Source organism: Sarcophilus harrisii, chromosome 1 (genome assembly GCF_902635505.1).
Source record: "Sarcophilus harrisii chromosome 1, mSarHar1.11, whole genome shotgun sequence".
Taxonomy (NCBI): Eukaryota; Metazoa; Chordata; class Mammalia; order Dasyuromorphia; family Dasyuridae; genus Sarcophilus; species Sarcophilus harrisii.
This window is the reverse complement of record NC_045426.1, coordinates 612,016,444-612,038,273: the sequence shown is the minus strand read 5'-3', so window position 1 is coordinate 612,038,273 and position 21,830 is coordinate 612,016,444. Positions and strand designations below refer to the sequence as shown.

At 35.6% G+C, this 21,830-nt stretch overlaps 1 protein-coding gene across 9 annotated transcripts in view; it reads left to right on the top strand.

Moving 5' to 3' along the window:
• Positions 1-21,830, top strand: part of MTSS1 (MTSS I-BAR domain containing 1) — a 212,363-nt gene that overhangs the window by 42,621 nt on the left and 147,912 nt on the right. The window lies entirely within an intron of this gene.

Here is a 21,830-nt window from a genome sequence, read left to right as displayed (position 1 = left end):
GCTTTCCTTTAAAAAAAAAAGCCCTGACAATAAGAAAAAAAAAAAACTTTGATGGGAATGAGGGATGTCAGAAGAAGCTGTGGATATTTCCTTAATAGGAGGCATTTGTTATAATCAAAAGCATGTTAAGAAAAAGGGTCTAGGGAGTGAAAGTGAAATGCCTAAAATAGCTATCACTTAAGCAGAGTGTTGTCTAATTATTACCTTTAATGATAGGTTGAAATTATATTGTTTCTCTCTTTGCATCCTGTCTAGCCCAGAGACTTCCAGAGCCTTCTTTGTCTAAGGTTCTTGATGAATGTTGGCTGAGTCTAGAAATTCAATTTTTTTTTTTTACCCTCACATGAACTTTCCTTTTTTTCTATTAATTTTTATTAGAAATTTAATAACCTTAGCACTCTGTACTGTGGGAATTGAGTGAACCACACTGACTCTATCTTGTGACTAATCTTGGAGCTAGCTCAGTTCTCTTTCTATTCAATTATGGGTCTAGTCCAATTTCTGTCTTGTAAGAAAACTTTATTCAGTTATCGAGTTGTGAGAAGACTTTAATAAGAAAACTTTATTCAGTTATGGGAGATGTGAGAAGACTTTAGTAAGAAAATTTTATTCAGTTATGGGGGTTATGAGAAGACTTTAGTAAGAAAGTTTTATTCAGTTATGGGGGTTATGAGAAGACTTTAGTAAGAAAGTTTTATTCAGTTATGGGGGTTGTGAGAGGACTTTAATACATTGTTTGAATCTGACCCTGTATGATTGGGAAGCTGGAGGACCTTCTCCTTATTGATGAGAGATTCTTAACTAAGGACCTAAGTTATGCTGATTGAAACCTGCTCAGATCTGTAGACTGGTGCTCACAATTAAACATCTCATGAAGCCCATTTGTCTCATCTGAAAACTGGCTCCATAATCAGTTATTGTTTCTATATTCCTTTGGTTGAATGTAGGCAGTTGGGGTGGGATGTGGGGGTTTGGAATATCTTCAAGGAATTACACTTTTTCTTTCCTCCCAACTCGGAAAACCACTAACTTCCCTTTAATTAGAAATCAGATTACCTAATTTTATGTCTTGGTTAATTTATTTCCCTAATTAATAGATCATATTTTATTATTTTGGGGGTCCAGTGCCAAAGCTGAATAAATCTGGTTGGTAGGTGACTACTATGCAATGCTTATTTCCTCAGTTATTTCATCTTTTACCTGCAACAGTGGTATCTTCAATGAGGAATGAAATCCCAAATAAAAAGTGTATAATCTGGATGATTTACATTTCACTGAAATCAAAAAATAAATAAAGACAGAAAAATGCATTTGCCCTGACCTCTTCTTTTCTTTTCTGCCTGGGTACTTTAAAAGTTCCTGCTTTAAAACAAACAAACAAACAAAGTTATGACCAATGTGCATTTTTTTCCTTCTAATCCTGCATTTTTTTCTTTGCTTTACTTTGTGCATAGTCGTCATTTTTTTTGTATTGTGAATAGTCATCATTTTTATGGGGCAGTCCTATTCCATTACATTGAAAAAACATGAATGATTCTACCATTTCCCAGCTTTTGGGACACATAAGTTATTTATAATTTTCTGCTCTTATCAATAAAACTGCTATGAGTGCTTTTGTACAAGTGGATGTTTTTATAATACTAACATTTTTTGTTTATGGGTTGCAGAGGACAAAGAATTTATCAATTGATAGTCAACCTGCTAGTGATGAGCCTTTTTTCTACTTAGCTAGGCTGGTCTTTGGACACCAGATATAGTTTGTTGCCAGGACTCGGTGCCTTTCCAGCATGTTGGAATCTGACAAAGGTTGTCCTTTGCTGGCATATAGCCTCTGGGAACCAGGCTATCTACCTACCAAGATGAGTTCTTGGAGTAGAGCAGTATTTAACAAAAAATCCTGGCAATTTTCTTCCCATTTTAAAATTATTTAAAAAAATATTTAGATTCTTATGACATTTGGAATTTACTGTTGCATATAGCATAAGGTGTGATTACAAACTCATTTTTTTCTCGCATGCCCTTTTCCATTTTCTTCACAGTTCTATTGAATAACCATTTCCTTTCTGCCAACATTTTACATTTTGGGATTTTAGAATTCTTAAATTTGTCTTCTCTTAAATAATCAGTCAGAGTAGGCTTAGGGTGTCATAGAATCTTGAGAAGTATTTTGATATTTCATCATAGGGTAGAGCATCTTCTGCCTTTACTTAATTTCAGACCTTTGGGATGCTGTAATTTTCCTTACTTCTGAGACCCAGTAATTGCTTCATGATATCTGTAGGTAGTAAATCACAGTGAAAAATTTCACTCCTGGGCACAAAGGATATCTTTTCTGATTGATTTGATCAGTGTGGTGCTTACTTACCCTTTCCATTAATCTGCAGATATAGCAGTCTCAGAAAGTTATATTGGGATAGTAGGATCCCATTAATAGCAATACTGTCACTTTTATAGAGCATTACCATTTTATAAAGTATTTCCTCATGCCTTATTTTTGATCCTCACAAAGACCTAGTAAGAATGTTTGCTTCATTTTATGTGTGAGGAGATGAAAGCTCAGAGAGACTATAAGATGTTTAAGTCACACAGCCACTAAGGGATGGAACCAGAGCTAGAATTAGTCTACTGAATCCTATAGTTCCTCATGTGAAGATGAAAATTAATTTTATGCAAGATTTCATTTACTTAAACATATTGCTTCACCCCTGTTAAATTGTCTTTTTCCTTGTGTGTGAGTTTGACTGCTTTGAACTCAACATATGCATTTTCTATTTATTTTCAGGACTTACATGCATTCACATCCTATCCTTCCTGTGGTTGGTGATAGCCTTTGGAATATACAAAAAGCAAAGATTGTACCCTTGTTGTGAAAGAAATTGCAAAAATACAGAATAAAATGTTTGTGAGTCTCAGGAGAGATAGTCAACTGATTGGATGTTGTCTTAACAAGTGGCTTTGAGTAATGGAAATTTCTTTGGAGACTGCTTTGTTCACATGGAGAACTTTAAGGGTCCCAGAATGCTTGTTTATTGAAGGTAGAGACAAGGAAACTCAGGTTGAGGGAGAGAGGAAAGTAATTGAGATTTGATGGTAAATGTTGGTGGGTAGTATGCAATGGTGGGGAGAATGTAGGTATCCTAAGATGGTCTTTTTGACTGGAAAACTCTTCAATGCTAAACTACTGTACATAACTACCTTTTAATATGCTTGGAAATATTTTCATTACAGTTCATTGTCATTGATATCAATGAAATAGCTTATCTGCTTGAAAAATTTTTACTGAATGATGACTATATAATCTTGGTGAGCCTCTGTATAGCTTCACTACATAATGAAAGGCAATTTTTTGAGATGACCTAGTCATGGGATCTTTGAGTTAAAAGAAACCTTCATATCAGCTAGTTCATCCCCCTTATTTTTCAGATCAGGAACTAAGGTTCTGGAAAGAGAGGGCAGTGATTTTACTCAACGTCTTTTTATATTGTTGAAGGCGTATTTTCACAGAGGTGATAAGAAAGAAGAGTTAGAACATTGCTAAACACACAATAAAAGCTTTAGACTTTATCCAGAACATGGGAATTTGAGGGATTGACTTCAGGCTATTTAAAACAATGCAGATGGGTTTCATTTATGCAGAGAGGAAAAGACCGTCCTTTTACCTTTTGAAAATTCCTTATATTAGGACTGTCATACCTTGACAATCTTATTTAAATTTTTTAAAAATTATTTTTCAATAGAAATTGTAGGAGTTCTTTAAATTGTCTTTTCTGGGAAGTGTTCAATGTTTCAGGTTCATAAATCTCTTGGTTTCCAGAATACTAACATTTTACAGTTTTCTAAGAGGAAGCAACATTACTTTTGTCCTTTATAGCAAATAAATAAATTGATTAAAAAAAAATGTAGTAATTAGGGAAAAACTTATTTTAAAAATGAACATGTATCAGAGGAAAGTGAAACCTTTCCTTCTTATAATTATATCACTTTTGTTAAATGGCACTGGAAAATGTGTAGCAGATCAAGAATATTTTCATTAAAAAAATAGTTGCCAGAAATAACTCCAAAGTGATGTCAAAAAGAGTATTTAATTTAATGAATTTACAAGTTGAGTAATATTTGTGTTTTAAAGAATCTTTAATTTGAAAGGTTTGTAGAATGTGTATGAGTGTATGTGTGTGTTCATGTGTATGTTTTCCCCTTGGTTAGTTTTGAATTTCTGCATGGGTATAATGGAAAAGTACATCTCAGATGAGAACAAACAAGACAAAGATGCAAAAAAGCATTTCAGAGCCTTAAAATGCTAAGTAAATATGTTACAGGCCAAGAACCTATTTTTTTTCTTGATTTTTAGGAGTACCTGGTGTAGGAAATTTCTCCATTGATAGGAATTGTAACCCATTTATAACTTTTGAAGTATTACATTGTTGATTGAGGCTCAAAATAGTTCTGACTGGTCTAAACTTATACATGTAATGAGAGTCAGAGGGGAGATTTGAACCCTGGTATTCTTGATCACAAGTCCAGCACTTTGCCCTACTTCCTTTTCCTTAAAATCATTTGTTTATTATACCATGTGGTATTGGTTATGGTAAAGTGCGCTTTAATCTGTCCTTATTTCCTGGTGGCCAATATTCTTATATCTCCAGACTTTGCAGAATGCACTTTCAAATTCTTAATGGAGAATAAAGTTCCTCCACTCATGGAGAGATTATGGGACTGAAGCTGTCAAAATATGTACCCTGCTATCTTCAGGAACTTATATTTAATGGTAAGCAGCTTGTTATTTTAAGACTAGGATAGATGTGCCTCTTTCTTACTCAGCAGTAGTCCTTCTTGGCTACTGGCTAATCTGTGTCAGCATTGCCTTTGAAGAATAAGATACTGTGTGTTTTGTTTGTTTTTTCATTTTTATTATTATGTGGATATGGAATTACTTCTGTGGCTAAAAAAATTCATTATCTCAGGGAGTCTGGAAATATGACATCATGATTTTCTAGAAGTCAAATGTTTATCAAAGGATTTTAAATATTAAGATAAAAGGAAAATAGATTCCAAACAGGCTAGAACTGATTTTTTAAATAATTTTAATAGAAAATTAATAGAAAATTTTTGAATAGTGAAGCATACAATTTTTTTAGTCTCATGTAAATCACATTATTTCTCTTCAACTTTTTACAACTTTCAGCTTGTGGCTTTAAAGTAGTTGATTTTCATTTCAAACAATTTTGGTGTAAATATTTCTTCTTCAGTTTTTGAAACATGAGCTTCTCTACATCCAAGTCATTGACCCTTGGTTCTACCTCCACAATATATCTTGCAATTGCCCTCTCCAGACTACCCATCCACAGGACCTTTTCAGCTGTTGGCTGAACTATTGTAAAAAGGTCCTTCCAGTAATGATCCTCTTCAGCCCTTCCTTGTATAGTTGCTAGAGCAATCTTCCTAATACACAGATAATCTCATGTGCAAAAGCCTTCAGTAACTCAACTCCCTATTGCCTATCAGGTTAAAATGGAAACTCTTTACTTTATCTTTTTTTTTTTTTTTTTTAAACCCTTTAGCTTATCTTGTAGATGCAGTCAGCTTTTCCAGCTTTATTTCCTACTTCTTCACTTTGTGTTTTTACCTTTGAGTTGAACCCAGGTATTTTCATTCTTTTGCAGTGCTCCCCGCCTCTTGCAAAGCTGTTCTCTGACTGGAATGCACCTCTCCCTCATGTGTGTCTGTAGAAAATGTTCTTTCTTCTAAGGTTCAACCTGCTGTTCCATGAAACCAACCATTCCTGATCTTCCCACCTGAACGTGTGTTGTTCTTCCTGAAGTTTTCCTAGAACATTTTGAATCTCTTCTTTTCTCTGTTGCATTCTTTGCATATGCACCCCCATCCCCCTAGGCGTAGCAAGAACCTGGCACAGTCTGTCTTGGTCCTGCCTTTCCAGCTTTATTTCCCGGTACATCTCTTAACGCACATTGTGTTCCACTCAGATTGAATTATGAGCTATTGCCCATTTTCATCCATTTCCCTCTTTAAGAACTAGTACCCAGAACTGAATACAATATTCCAAATATTATCCATTGAACACAGTATAAAGGGACTCTAAGTTCCCCCATTTTAGATATTTTGCTTTTACTGACGCTCTCTAAAACATCATTTTTTTTTTTCCAATAGCTCTGCTACACTATTGATTCTTAATAAGCTTTAATAGGAGGTTTACCAAAAAAACCTCTTGTTTCTTTGTTGGGAACTGCTAAGTCAGATTCTATTTCTCCTTTCTCAGTTCTCTACTTAAAAATTTCACTATAGGTTCTAAAGATAGATGCATAGAGCATCTCCTGCCCCTCAAGCAAGAAATCATATGAAAAAATGAGTTCAAGAATTAAACAATTTAGCCCGGAGCTAGCAATTACACTTCAAAGAATGGGTGTTAGTAAAATAGAACATTAATTGAATGCTAAGAAGATAGCTACTTGGAGAGAATGGTCATATTTATGTATATGTGTATATGTATACACACACATATACTGCTCCAGACCTGTTTTTAAATTAAAGAACATGATTCTTGATTAATGATGATATCACAACAGGGAAGACAAAGGGAAATTGATGTTCTAAATGAATAGTGTGGCCAGCAAACATTTTAGTTTAGTGTCCATTGTGTTCAGTTCAAGTCAAGAAGCATTTATTAAATACTTATTTCATGCTAGGGATGTTGCACCTGGGTGGTACAGTGCATAGTGCTGCAGATCTGGAGCCAGGAAGATTCATTTTTCTGAGTTCACATCTGGCCTCAGAAACTTACTAGCTGTGTGACTGGGCAAATTACTTAACGCTTTTTGCCTCAGTTTCCTCATCATTATGAGCTGAGAAAGGTAATGTCAAACCACTACAGAATTATGGAAAAGAGAGGATGCAGTATCAAATGGCCACACAATTGAAATGACTGATCAACAACAAAAATGGGCCCAGGAATGATACAAAGCAAAAATGAAAATTCTCTCCAGGAATTTGTATTCTTCTCTCTGGAGAGGGATGAGATAGATATACATACACAGATAAAGCAATGTAAAATATATACTAGGTAATGGGGGAATACTAACAATAAGGGTCACTGGGTAAGATATTGACACCTTTCATTTAACATTTTTTAAAAACAGCTTTCTAATGGATTCATCTTGTAATGTCTTCCAGTTGTAGTGTCTTGTATCTTGTAGTTACTACAATTCTATCTCATTTTCTCCTAGGTAGTGAGCATCATGAGGATTTTGAATGTATCTTTTCCCAATTTTGGGAAACCTGGTGCAACTCAGGAGACCTCAATAAATGTTGGCTGAACAGATTATTTCTGTGACCCCCTGGCGAAAGGGCTAATGAATAGTAAATTACTGAGAAGAAAGTAGAAGTTGAAAGTGAGGGATTTAGGGGGTTAAATAATCAACCCAAATGAATAATCCCCAAATAAGTGAGAGTTGATTGCATGAAAGTTATGCTGACAAATATGTGACTGAATAAGAGTCCTTTGTTTGTGTTTATTAGTTACTAGGCAAACCCTTAAAAATGACCTCTGTTCCTTTTTAGCAAGCTGAGGCCTGTATGATTTCTTTTCACCAATGGTATATTAAATGCCTACTTTCTCCAGTATCAGTAAAAGGTTCATGGAGGGAGGAGAGGAGGAACAGGAAGAAGGATACAAAAGAAGGAGGAACTATGGTTTCATCTTCAGAAATCTTGCATTTGAGTCATTTGAATTATAAAAACAGATAAGAAACCATGAGAGAAGAAAATCCAGTTATAGATAATCTCTTCCAAGATACACCCAACCAGGAGGTGACTTAAATTGAATTGTGTAGGAAGTGATATGAGTACATGATTACTTGAAGGGCTATCAGATTGAAAAGCAATAACTCTTTTTCTTGTCACCAGAGAGCAGAATATGAAGCAATAAGGGGTGGGAGGTGTAAGGGAGAAAAATTGAAAGAAGGTTGATTTAAACTTCATGGAAGAAAAAATTACTTTGTCATTAAATCTAGCTTGGCCATTTCCAAACCATACCACTTCTACTTCCTCTTCTTATCTTATTGGTTATTCTTTTTCTTTTCTCTAGAACTTTGTACTTTGTCTTTGGGATGCTAGGTTCTGATGAGTTTTCACATATTCTTAGAACCAAGCCTCTACATAATTTCTTAGCAGTTTCCAAAGTCCCTTTTATGTGGAATCTTTCCCCATAATAATGTGTGATTCTTGAAGGCAGGAACAGTTTTGCATGCTTGTATTTATATCCACAATATTGGACACATAGTATAGCATTAATAAATGCTAAATCTCTCAAAAAAAAAAATTGAGCTGCTGCCAAAGATTGGATGACTGCTTGTTGGGTGTATGGAAGTGGGGATTCCTAATTTGGTGTAGATTGGGTTCCGTAGTGGAAGGGCTTTCCAACTCTGAGACTTTGCTGTTCCAGATATTGACTGGGGGAAAGAATGTAGCCCATTCCAAGCCAGGAAAATGTCATAGAGCCAAGAAGTTATAAGAAAGCCAGCCTTGCTAGAGTTTAAAGGAGCTGATTGTTGATAAAAGTAGTATTGGAAAATGAAATTATACTGTTCAGTGAAATAATGGAAGCCTTTAAATAGAACATGTACTGAGGGGCATAGATTTGATCTGCTTAGTGATGGAGGGGGTTGGCCAGCTATTGACTCTTGAACATGTGTTTTGCAGATATTACCTCAAGGGCCATATAAAGACTAAATTAGAGTGATTCTAGAGGCAGGGAAAACAGTCAGAAAAGATCATTGTAGTAATCAAGAGATGAACAACTGGCTGGAGAAATGCTGAATAACAGCTTGTATTTGTGTAACATATTTTAATATGTCTCCCTCACAAATGAGTTCGTGAGATGATCCTATTAAGTATTTTAGTAGTTTTCAGAGATGAAGAATCTGAGGTTTAGGAAGTTTAAAGTCACTTGTCCAAAATTATACATCCACCAGAAGTCAGTTAGGACTCCAGGCCAGGTCTCCTGACAACACAGGCCTTGTTCTTTCTACTGTGCCCACCATACCACCTCGAGTAGTCAGTTGGCATTTACTAAGCACTTATTATGGGTCAAACACTGTACTAAGCACTGGAGATACAAGGAAAGGGAAAAATATGATCACTACTCTCAAGGAGCTCAGTCTAATGGAGAAAATTTCAGAGGCTTTGTGAAGGATGAACTTGTAGAACCTGATGACATATATTGACATTTATTTTTCTTGCTCTCTTATAATAACCATAACAGCAATAGACATTTAGTTGACACTTTTAAGATTCACAAAATATTTTATATATATCCTCTTGACATTTAACCCATTCTGATTCCCATCTACCTTTCTGGACTTATTTAATATCCTTTGCTTTCACTCTTGATCTGGTCTAGTCACATTTGCCTTTTGGCTGTTTCCCTTTATCCCTCTTCTTGAGTCTACCAGGGGTCCTCAAACTTTTTAAATAGGAGGCCAGTTCACTGTCCCTCAGACTGTTGGAGGGCTGGACTATAGTAAAAACAAAAACTTTGTTTTGTGGGCCTTTAAATAAAGAAACTTCATAGCCCTGGGTGAGGGAGATAATCGTCCTCAGCTGCCGCATCTGGGCCGCGGGGCTGTAGTTTGAGGACCCCTGACTCAAGACAGTGCCTCTTGGGGAGAGAATGCAGTGTTTCCTTATGTCTGCCATACAGAATTCTGATCTTTCTTCAAAGCCAAGTCCAGATAGCATGGCCTACTTGAGACTTCCATTCTTTTGCAGCAAGGGAGTGATCAGGGAACCAGAATTGGGGTACCTCCTTTTGTACCTAGACATAATTAGTTATATTTGCATTTATTTCTTATCATGGAGTTTCTCCACAGTAGAAGGTAAACTCTGAGCAAGGCAAAAACTGGTTTTTGTCTTGTATCATCATTGCCTAGAACAATGTCTTGCATACAACAGGCTATCATAAAACTTGAATCTTATTTAATTAAAAAAAATTCCAGTTGACTTTTAAAACAACCTTGCAATCTCAATTCTACAGTAGACTGTCATAAAACATGAATCTTATTTAGTTAAAAAAATTCCAGTTGACCTTAAAACAACCCTGCAATCTAAGTTCTACTATTATTTCCATTTTATAGATGGAAAAATGGAAGCTCAGAAAAATTCAGTGACTTTTCTGTTGTCATACACAACTAGTAAATGTTAAGAGGGCAAATTAAAATCCAACTTCTTTCTGACTGTTCTTCATTGTACATTTTATAGGGTAATATTGTATGGAGTACTATTGACATTGATGGAGAGTTAAAAAAAAAGTTGTATAGCTAATTTTTTAAAAATAATGCAGCTTTTATAGGATGTGATTTTAAAAAATTAAACTGTATATTAAAATTAAACTTATTCACCATACTTTCTTGACACCATTTCAAATTAACTTCCAATTTTTCATGTGTATATACATAGACATTTATAAGTATTTATAATCGTGAGCCATATGATATTTTATTTGCAACATTCTCTACCTTGTAAGGGAGTTTTCAGGCTGTCTTGGGAAAAAGTGCTGTTCTCAGGATCAGAAAACTTGGGTTCAAACTCCTACTCTGTCTGTTAAATGATTATGTGATTCTGAAGAAATTAATTCTTTGTGCCTTAGTTCTTCTTGTAAAATGAATATAATAGTATTTATGTTGTAGGATGGTCTTATGGAAAGCCTTTTTTGAACTTTAACACTATTATAAATAATAATTAACAATATTAATAATTAACATCATTAATTAACAAGCTATTAATTATTTTATATATGCATTAAAATCTTAGTAGGTGCTGCAGAAATAGTTTTGTGAGGTTGACAGTGATAAGCTAATAAGGAAAACTGAATATATCTATAAAAACTAATAATAACCTATGAGGTTTTGGCAAGTTTTTGAATATCAGACTAAACAATGAGGGAAGATATTTCCTAAGTGAAATTGAGAAGGGAGGTGGTTTGAAAAGCAGAAGGTTAAACTGGCACTCATTTTTTAAAATAGTACTTTTCTTCTGTGTCCAGGGGAAATATTTTTGGGGCAGCTGTGGCATAGTGTTAAATGGATAGTTTGGATTTTTAAAACTTGTATACCAGATCTGGCTTCATCACTTATTAATCCACAACCTAGCTAGAGTGGATCCCTTAACTTCTTTGGATTGCAGTTTTTTATCCCTCCAAAATAAGGAGGCCTCCAAGAGCCCTCCCAGCTCTAAAGTTCTCCATTGTATGAATCAAATCTTCATTGAGAAAGTACACAAGGAGGTTATCTCTGGAATGTCTCTTAAAATGGACCTGGATTGACTTTGAGGTTTTGAATGACCCAGAAACCTCTTGGCCTTTAATTTTCAAGGTTTTGATCTTCTCCTTTTGTTTTTTGGTTCATGGGGATTCTGATCTTGAAGCATAACACAATGAGCTTTGTATGCTGTTGGCACATTGAAAGTTTATTACTGTATTTGGAAAAGGGCGAAAAAGTAGTAAAATCTAAGGGCATTTAGAGTGCATGTCTTCAAGCAGATAATTGGTTGAGCAGTATTGACTGCCATTATTTTTCTCCTAATTAGGTCATCTGTGACTAAACTAAAAACAAATCTCTGTTGTGTTGGTGAACTATCCTGGAGAAACCTGGCAGAAGTTCCAGACTGGGAATTGCTTCTTTGCCTGACCAAGAATTTGGACCTGAAACTTTTATCTCAAACCTCAAGCAGTTTTTCCCTTCAGGAGCTTATGACTTAGCATTTTATCCCATTCAGTGCGGGTCCAAGCCACGGGAGCCTTTGGTGAAGCTTTTCCTCTTTGGTAAGAGGGGAAGCTTCCTGGCTTTTGCCTATAGTGGCTGCTACTGGATGGACACTTTTGCAGGAGTCCTCAGACTTTTTAAATAGGGGGCCAGTTCACTGTCCCTCAGACTGTTGGAGGGCCGGACTATAGTAAAAACAAAAACTTTGTTTTGTGGGCCTTTAAATAAAGAAACTTCAGAGCTCTGGGTGAGGGAGATAAACATCCTCAGCTGCTGGATCTGGCCCACTGTAGTTTGAAGACCCCTGCTTTAAAGCATGATAAGGATGTTGGCTGTGTAAAAATTTAGCTGGTTTGTTCAGTAATGATTGTGCTGAGCCATGTTCAAGATCACTTTGACTCCTTTTAAAAAATTGTTCATTCCCTCTCATTTAAAAAAACAAAGTAGATCATTTCTCCCTATCTCCCCAAACTTGATCTGTTTAGGTTCTCTGACCTGCTCCGTTTCTGACCTGGATCATTTCACCTTTTTAGGCAGCATGGTGGCTGCTTTCTCAGAATTCTTGAGCTCAAGAGATTCACCCACCTCATTCTCTTTGATACTTAATTAATGGAATTATGGTGGCCAGTTAGTGTAATGGGTGGAGCTCTGGACTTGGAGTGAGTTTAAATCTGACCCTAAATATCTGATACAAATAGGGTTAAGTGACTTGCAAAGAGTTATGTAGCTAGAAAGTATCTGTGTTCGATTTGAACTCAGGGTCACTTAGCTGCTCCGTTTCTTGTCTTTTAGGGAATCACAAATAAACATTTTGAAATAACTTTTGTTATTTTGCTTTTTACAAGTATTGGCTACTATTTATGACTTAAGTTTAAGATTGCACTAAGATTTAGGATATCTTATATTTGTAATCATTTTAAACCTTTGGGAGCATTGTGATTAATATATATTCCTTTATTCGGAGAAAATAATTGATCCCAGAGTGAGAGGTGTACCTTTTTTTTTTTTTTGTCTTTTCACATTTAGAAAAACAAAAAGGAAGAAAAAAAGTCAACACATTAATTAAGTGCCTTCTGTGTGTCAGGTACTGTCTAGACAGGGCTATGTAGGAAAAAAGAAATGGTTTTTGCCTTCAGGGAACTTGAATATAATATCTATAAGGAGGGTCACTTCTCTTGATATAGATCCATTATTGAGCTTAAGGTCTTAGTGTAGAAGAGAGGGAGGAGGGGAATATCATTCTTTTAGCGCTGGTGTGTTAGGGTGGCGATATAAAAATTATTTTTCCCCTCTACAAATTCAAATGTATTGGTTGTTTTCATTTATTAAAAAGAAAAACTGTGTTTTTATTCGTTTTGGAAATTTACCTTTTATTTAGTCAGTTGTAAAATTTTACAGTTAAATGTTTAAATTTAATATATATAATTTTTATATATATACATATACACACACACGTGTGTGTGTGTAATTAAATGTTTAAAATACCATTTCAGGACCCACTACTTCACAAATGAAGCATTGAAGTGTCTTCTCCCCCAACCCCATCATGTCACAATATCTCGACTGGAATAAAGCCCCTTCATTCTAATTCTTTCAGTCTTCTTTGGTTTGTTGAAATTGTAGTCTCCTAGCAACATTTCTGTTGTAATGACAACAGGAGAACTCTTCACATTGATCTCTGATTAGTTGGGTAGTAACAGTTACCAAAGAGATAATGTTTCCAGTGTGGTTAACCAACTTATCTGCCTGTGTGGTTGGTTCTGTTTTAAGTTGTTCATTCTGAAAGCATATATAGAAGGGGCAAGTCATTGTGTGTGTTAGTTTGAGAAATACAAATATGAATTGTACTTGGAAAGCCTGAATTGTGTGTGTGTATGTGCTTGTATGCACGTGCATATATCTGAATGGAATGGGAATGAGGTTAATGTTTTAGAATCCCACACTAAAGATAGAATTCTAACTATATGCACTCAAGATAATGTTTACATACCAGGGGAAGGTAATTTTAAAATTTCATTAAAATATAGTTAATAATAGTTGGCATTTATTTATCACTTTAAGATTGCTAAATGCTTTGCAAATATATTCTCATTTGATCTTCTCAGCAACCTTGAGAAGTAGCTGTGATTGTTATCCTGCTATTCCACAGGTGACGAAGCCAAGGTAAAAAAGTTTAAGTAAATTGCCATGGTCGCGGTTCATAAGTATTTGGGGCAGGATTTGAATTTGGTCCTTCTTGATTCCAAGTTTCTTGTTTTATAGAAATGCTGGGCTTCTGGTTCTTTGAATAAAGTGGGAAGTGTACAAATAACAGGAGAAATAATTCTGAGTTATGTTATTTATCTGGGACTTTCCCTTTCTGCATTTCTCTCAGATGACAAAAGGAGTTACAAAAAGTGCCTGCTTACTAAATTATCACCCGAGGCAAGGAATGAGGGAATATAGGGGGTAAAGAGTTTATGTGTATTTTTTTTTTTTTTAAATAAATGACTGAATCTATGGTTATTTATATTCCACTAGACAGTCTGCATAGTGAAATGATTCACACAGCATCTGTACACTTGCAGCTTAAAAGGGAGATTGTACTTTTTTTTTGTTTCCCTTCCCTATTCTGCTCCCCCATGTTAACTTTGATTTTTGCTTCTTAGATGTTGAATATTTGTCTTTATAACCCCCCTCCCCTGAAATTGCTGTAGAATTTAGTTAAAATAAAAAAAAATACTTTTCATTTAAGTAGGAGATTAAAACTAAAATCACTTTGCCTAAAGTATATAGATTAGATTCATAATTAAAGTAATTCCCTTTTCTGAGCAGGTGTTTTCATGCTGACTGTTTCTTCTAGTAGAGCCACTGACTTGGTTTGGCTTGGCCGTGTTGGGACAAAAATAATCTGTTTGGAATGTAGATGTAAATTTGAGCCACTTGAAGTTGTCAGACTTGTATTTTCTAGGACACATGTTTGTTCTCCCTTTCCTCTGTTTGGTGGAAAAGCCCAAGGCCATAAGAATACATGAAAAAAATTTAAAAATAGTTTGAACTTAATAGTTTTTATGTAACAGGATAATTGTTCCCTTCTATTATAAAAGACAGGAAAATAACTTGAAAAATGATATAATGAATCTAGAATATATTCATGAATCTCTTACTACATAGGACATTGGACTTCGCTGCCAAAGACTTGTCAATTCTGTGTCTGTGATCTTGTGTGCAAAGAATTGTGCTGAACATAATGGGAAATAAAGACTCTAGAGAAGGCACAGTCTAATAAAGCACAAACATAATTATAATGTTATGTGTGTATGTATGTATGTTGTGTGTATGGTATATTGTGTGTGTACATGTGTGGTGATGGGAGTAATATAAAATCAGACTGAAAATGTACGATTGCTCCCTGGAGGGTGTGGGCCCTGAATGCCTGACTGGAATTTTAAACTTTTCCTTGGAATTCCTTTAGTAGGCAATAAGGAGTCACTGTAACTTAAAAGACAGATAAAATAGGAAGTGATTATTCTGATTACAAAAAGGCTTACTTCAGGCTCCCTTTGTATGGTGAGGTCCCTCAATGTGTTTAAAATAATTAATTTACCCAAGTGTGATTTGCATTCATCTCTTTAGAACCCCCCAAATCTATTCTTTTTGAAGAAGCATAGGCTTTTTTAATTTTTTAAAGCAAAGCTAATAGCTAACATTTAATTCAAGCTCTTCCTTGTTCAATGTGGAATCATGTTTTCTTTTAAAGTGATGGTAGCTACTCTGAGATTTGGGAGTGAGGGATGAAGATGATTTACTTTATTTAAAAGTAGACAAATGTCTGAATAATTTCTGCTTTACAAAAAAATGCTTTATCATATTTTTTTTTCCCCTGAAGCATTTTCTCCTTTCTCTTTGCTCCTAATATACAAACATATTTGATTCTTAAGTAGGTTTGTAGGGAAAAATCTTCCCCTTCCCTCCCAGAAATAATATTAATTTGTTGAAATGTGTATATTTATCCAAAAGAGATAAACTAGAATTTTATTGCCAATCTGCAATGCAGCTGAATTTTAGGGATCTACTTGAGGGTTTGTTTTTTTGTTTCTGTTTTTTGATCCCCAAATGCTTAAAATTGCCATGTAACTCTTTATTTCCAGGAGCAGATCCTGCTATGGAAATCTGCTCTATTCCCTGCTGTGTGCCAGGGCCTAGGGACCTGGGTTACCATGGAAACTAATATCCAGAAGCTGGATGGGACTTTCTTTTAGAGCTGCATCTGAACATATTTCACAGTTCAATGCAATCCTGTTGTGTATGTGTTTCTTTGACTTCATTTTTTTGGGGAGGGGGCAAGAAGAGGGGCACAAATTCATGAATAGGAAAATTGGACTGTGTTACTTGTGCTGAAGTAGATTTGGGGACCTTTAAAGTATACATACTTAGGACTGTACACTACAATGTAGCCCTTTGAAGTGCATGTGTCAGAAATGGAGCAGCCCAGAGGCTACTACCAAGACAGAAGGTAAAGAGAGAGAAAAAAAAAATGCAGTGAAATGAGGAGGGAGTGAAAATGAGCTTGTAATAAGGGCTTTTGTCTCTGCTGATATGTAGGCTCCTTATTCTAACATGCTTAGAGGGTTGTCTCACAGGCATAATAAGCAAGACACAAGCATTTAACCTGTCATGACATCTGGCTGGTTTTCCAAAGCACAGAAATTATGTACAGGAATATACAAATGGATGCCTGTTGCTTGAGTGTTTGTTTTTAAAATTACTTTACATAAAAACATATATTTTGGGCACATGATGCTGCAAATAGCAGCACATTGTGAATTGGGGCAGCTCAAAGGGATTTTTTGGATTATTCAGATTAATTCCCTTTTTTTTCCCCTTACGATGAAAAAGGAAGCTGAAAAAGGAAAATAGCCTATTTAGGTTCACTAGAATTAATGAGGTAACCTAGGTTTCCTCTCTGGTTAGTAGCCTTTTCCACACTACAAGAAAATATTTTGTCAGCAGTTCTTAACATTTCTTGCATTTAGTCCCATTGAGGCATAATCCATAAAATTCACACAACATAATAAAATTGAATGTGTTTCCCATCCTTTGCTCTCAAAACCCACTAAGTGTTTCAGTTTTCAACCACCGGCTTTTAAGGACATGGCTACCATCTTTGTTCGTTCTGAACATATGATGTGGCTAAGATTTTGACAAGCAGAGTTCTTGGCGTGGTTCCCAGCACATAGTAAATGCTTAACAAATGTTTATTGGCTGACTATTGGCTGCCTTATCAAATGCTTTTTTCATTCATTCAGCTTTCAAAGGTAAGTACTATATAATGTTTATTCCATTTAATTAGCAAAAAGGACAATGTATCTGAAAGCACTTTGAAGAGAAAATGTTAGACACATATATAACATGGTATTTTTGTTCTTGATGGTTATTCTTCCATGGGTATGTTTACAGTTTATCCATAGAGAGGAAGGAAGAGAGGAAAGAAGGAAAAGCAAAGAAAGGAAGGAAAAAAGGAACCTGGGAAAGGAAATGGCAGACCATTCCATTATTTTTGCCAAGACAACCCCAAATGGAGTTATGGAGAGTTAGACACATGGAGGGAGAGTCAGTTGAAAAATAACTGAACAACAACATCACAACTATTCTACATTTTTTTTAAACAAACATTAATTACCTACTGTTTGCAAGGGCCTGTGCTAGATTCTGACCATTTTGTAATGGTTTTGTCTTGATTCCTCTGATACACAAACACTGCCCTTCCAGTTTCCATCTAAAATCTCTTATTTGCTGAAAAAATTATTTCACTCCAAGTGAATTTCATTGAAAAAAAAAATTTGTTTTGATGCTTATTTGGAGGTTAGCTTCTGGTTTGCATTTTTTATGGAAATATCTCATTGAAATCAGAGGAAAAATCTTGGCTCATGTTAATTTATCATTTTCCATAGCCAGTATCAACCTGCTCAGTCTGAGGTTTTTTTCTTCTGTTTGGGTTGTACCTTATATGCATATTCAAGGAATGCAGAACATAATTTTTCCAAATGTAGGTAGTGAAACAAAAACATGACTTTTCCTGGGACACTCTGGTTTTAGCCATCAAGAAAAACTCTTCCCTCTTTGTCAGAAATTATAATTTTTACCCTGATTTATTCCTTGAGATACCTCACATTCACACAGACCCTCCCACATTCCTGGAATGAAATTACTCTTTGCAGAATCCTTATCTTTTGTCAGAGTTAAATTCACGTGGTATATCCTTCTTAGAGTATTCCCCCTTCCTCCACCTTCTCCTTAATCCCCACCTCCCACCCCCTTAGGTTTTTATCTCTCCTCTGAGATTTCATGGATATTTTTGGTCTCTCTTTTTTTTCCCCTTTTCAGTCTTTAATGCTGAATTATACTCACCAGTGCTTTGCTCTAGAGCCCTAGTAGAGTAGAAAGTCCTTGAAGGCAAGGATTGGATTAGCTTTGTCCTCAGTATATATAGCACAAATCATGTATGTAAGTAAGCTCCTTGTCCCTATGAAAAATAAATTTTCCTAAACAAACAAAAAAAAATTAGTGAGAAAAGTGGCATTATTTTATATATTTTTGTAAAACTTTAAAATATCTGACTTAATAGAAATTAGTTAAATTCTCATGTCTTTTGGGAAAGGAATTGTCTTTTGTCTCTTTTTGTATCCCCAGTGCTCAGCACAGTGCCTGGCACAAAGTAGGTACTTAATAAATGTTTATGGAATTAAATCAAGTTGAAATTGTATGTTGTAGATAGTTTACTTAAATGTTAGTTTACTTTGAATCAAGGTGGCTTAATTAGACCCTTTAAATTCTTCTTCTTCCCATGAACCACTTGCATATTTCATTCTTCCTCTATCAAATGCAACCTGATTTCTGTCTTCTTTTGGGGCTTGATTAATGTTATTTTAGTTTATTAATTCTTGTTTAGAAAGTGTCAAGCCTGAACATTTTCTCATTCAAAGAATTGGGTATATCTCTCATCCTGTTTTTCAGCAAAGACTTTTACTAGTGATTGTAAAATATTATAATAAGAAGCTTTGAGGTGAAGTGGACAGAGATGACCTTGAAACTAGACAAATTTGAGCATAAGGCCTGAAATTCTCAAAATATCTGAGGGCCATTTAAGGTCAAAACTATTTTCATAATAATACTAAACATTATTTACCTGTTAAGATGTTTTTCTCTTTTCAAACTACAAGTCTGTATGAGGCTGTTTTTTTCCCCATATACTTCAACCAGAATCACCTATTGCAACAGATCAATTACTGAAAAAGACATGAGAATCCAACTAACTTCTATTAAGCCAGACATTAAAAAGGTTTGCAAAAATATATGGAATAGTGACATTCTTCTCACTAATTTTTTTTTAGGAATTTGTTTTTCACAGAAATGTTATATGTTACATGTAATGAAGATTTTATTGCTATTTAAAATGAATTAATATTAAAATGTTTATCAGTTTAAATTTGAATATACCAATTAATTTCTAACACTTGGTTCCTCATATGGTAAATATTGATAGATATATAATTTGAGGTACACTCTGCTCAGTTTTTAGTGGAAGCATTTGTATCTTGGAAATTGGCACAAGATAGAAATCAAGCTTTGATTTATTGTTTTGTTGATTGTTTAGTCTTAAAGGGATAAAAGAAAATTTTAAAATGTACATTAAACTTAAAATTATATTCTGGTGTACTTTTTCCTTCTTGAAGAGATGATTGTTAAACACTTGGCCAGCATATTGCTACATATAATCTTCATCAACCAGCTAGCAATAAAGTGCCTACTGTGTGCCCAGTCAGGAACGCCCAAGTTCAAGCATTACTTTTGACTCCAGTAAGCTGTGTGATCATAGGCAGATCACTTCTGCCTCAGAGTGCTTGCTGTCTGACATGAGTTGGATTGTGGAATGAGTTTTCTCACCAGAAGTTCTCCACTCCAGTAGCAGGTCCGGGCCCAAACCACCAAAACCCTGGCTTTGTTTTGGCTTCTTCTGTGCATCATAGCCCCTGAGGTGTGGGTCATAGAAGTATGCTATGAGCAAAATTAATTTTCTTCTTCTTGTTTCACTATCGTCACATGCTGACTTTTGTTAAATAACGAATCTCTGGAGAATTCCGTTTCATGTGGAAAAGTCCCTCCAAAGATCTTGTTCCCTCTTCCCTGTTTAGGGTTCAAACTCGTTAGCTTCCTGAATGACTTAATTCATCTGCCTGCCTCTACATTGTGTATTCTTGGCTGCCAGAGGACATGGGCCTCTATCTGGGAGGGATGATCCAGTTTACTTTTCCCTCAAAAAGGATGCATTGTTCATCCCTCTGTCGTTATTGTGCTCTTTTCTGGGATTTGTGGAAAAGTTCAGGTCTTCGGGTTGGCACGGGCTAGTCAAGAGACTCCGCTGTGTTGCCCTGATTTCCAGGCCATCGGCAGGGCTGTGTGGTTTGGGAGGCTTAGACAGGTATTCAGTTGCAGAACTTTTGTTAGCAAGGGAGTGGTAGTGTGTCAGTCTGAGAGAGGGAGAGGGAGAGAGATAAAGGGAAAAAGATGGAGAGAGAGAGAGAGACAGAGAGAAAAGAGAGGGAGAGGGAGAGAGGAAGAGGGAGAGAGAGAGAGAGAGAGAGAGAGAGAGAGTGTGTGTGTGTGTGTGTGTGTGTGTGTGTGTGTGTGTGTGTGTGTATACGTACAAGAGTCAGACAGGAGAGAGGAAGTTTCCTCAAGCAAGGAAATGCACCTTTTTCTTGTCATTTCTCTGAATTCTTGAACATCTTGTCCTTTTTAAATTGAGTGCCTTCCTGTGTAGGGAACTTTTCCTTGATGCAAATGGAAGTACAGTAACATTAAACATTAACACATCAGGCTTAAATTGCATGGAAATAAAATGAGGCCAGTCAGTTCAACTTACTGTTGATTCACTGCTTTAGAAAGCATCAACAAAGAAAAGGGAAACAACAGGGCACCAGAGATGGGAGCTAGTAAAGGCGTCCCAGGGCTTGGAGTTTTTTTTTTTTTTTTTTTTTTTTAATTCTCTCCCCCTCCCCCAGCTATAATTTATATAGTGCTTTAAGTTTGCAGAGTTGTTTGAATACATTCCCTCATTTTATCCTTCTACTCTAGGAGGTAGGTGGGATTATTATCCCCATTATATACCAGTGAGTGTGTTAATTGCTTCACAAATATCTCACAACTACCATTTTACACATGGGGAAACTGAGGCTCCAATTATGTTTTTTGCCTCGGGTCAGAGAGCTAGTAAATGTTTCAGGCCAGTTTTGAGCTTAAGTATTCTTGATAAAGAACCAGTGTCATGGAGTGCACTACTTGATGATGAGGTCAGGTCCCATCTTTTTTTTAAAGGAGGTAGTTGGTGGATGATTCTAATTTAGAGGTTAAGGAATCCTTATCTTTTGTCCTTGCCCAAACTCAACTCATCATCTTACTTTATAATTACCCTTTTCTAATTCATTTTAGAAGAAAACAAAGAGAAGTAGTTTCTAATTTCCCCTTCTTTTTGTTCTCTCCCTCTTCCTTCCTTTCGTTTTGGAATAGCTAGGGCTCCTTGCTTATTGACTCTAGCAGTCACAGAGAATTAATCATCATTCACCCTTCAACCCTACCCAGTTACATTTCACCCTCTGTCCTTAGTCTGAACCAGAGCTCTTTATGCTCCAGTTGTGAAAGAAATTCTACACATAAGCCTTGTCTCTCCCTCCAAATGGAAACTCTTTAAGGGAAAGGACTCTGTTACTCGCATTTTTGTACCTACTACCACCTAATATAGTACTTGGCACATAGTAGGTGCTTAATAAATACTTGCTGATTGATTTGTTCGTTTGAGCTGTTACACTCTTCTCCCAGGTGATGCTGAGCAATGAAAATTGATTTTGATAGTGAATATCCAGGCTCAGTTACTCTGAATGGATTTGATCTGCTCCTTCTTATTACCTGTGTAATTGTGGTCAAGTCAATTTTATTCCCCTGCAAAGGTAGATGATCTCTGAGACTTCTTCCAGATCCAGTTTTTCAGACACAGGATGGTCTTGTTTAAAGTTTGTGTGT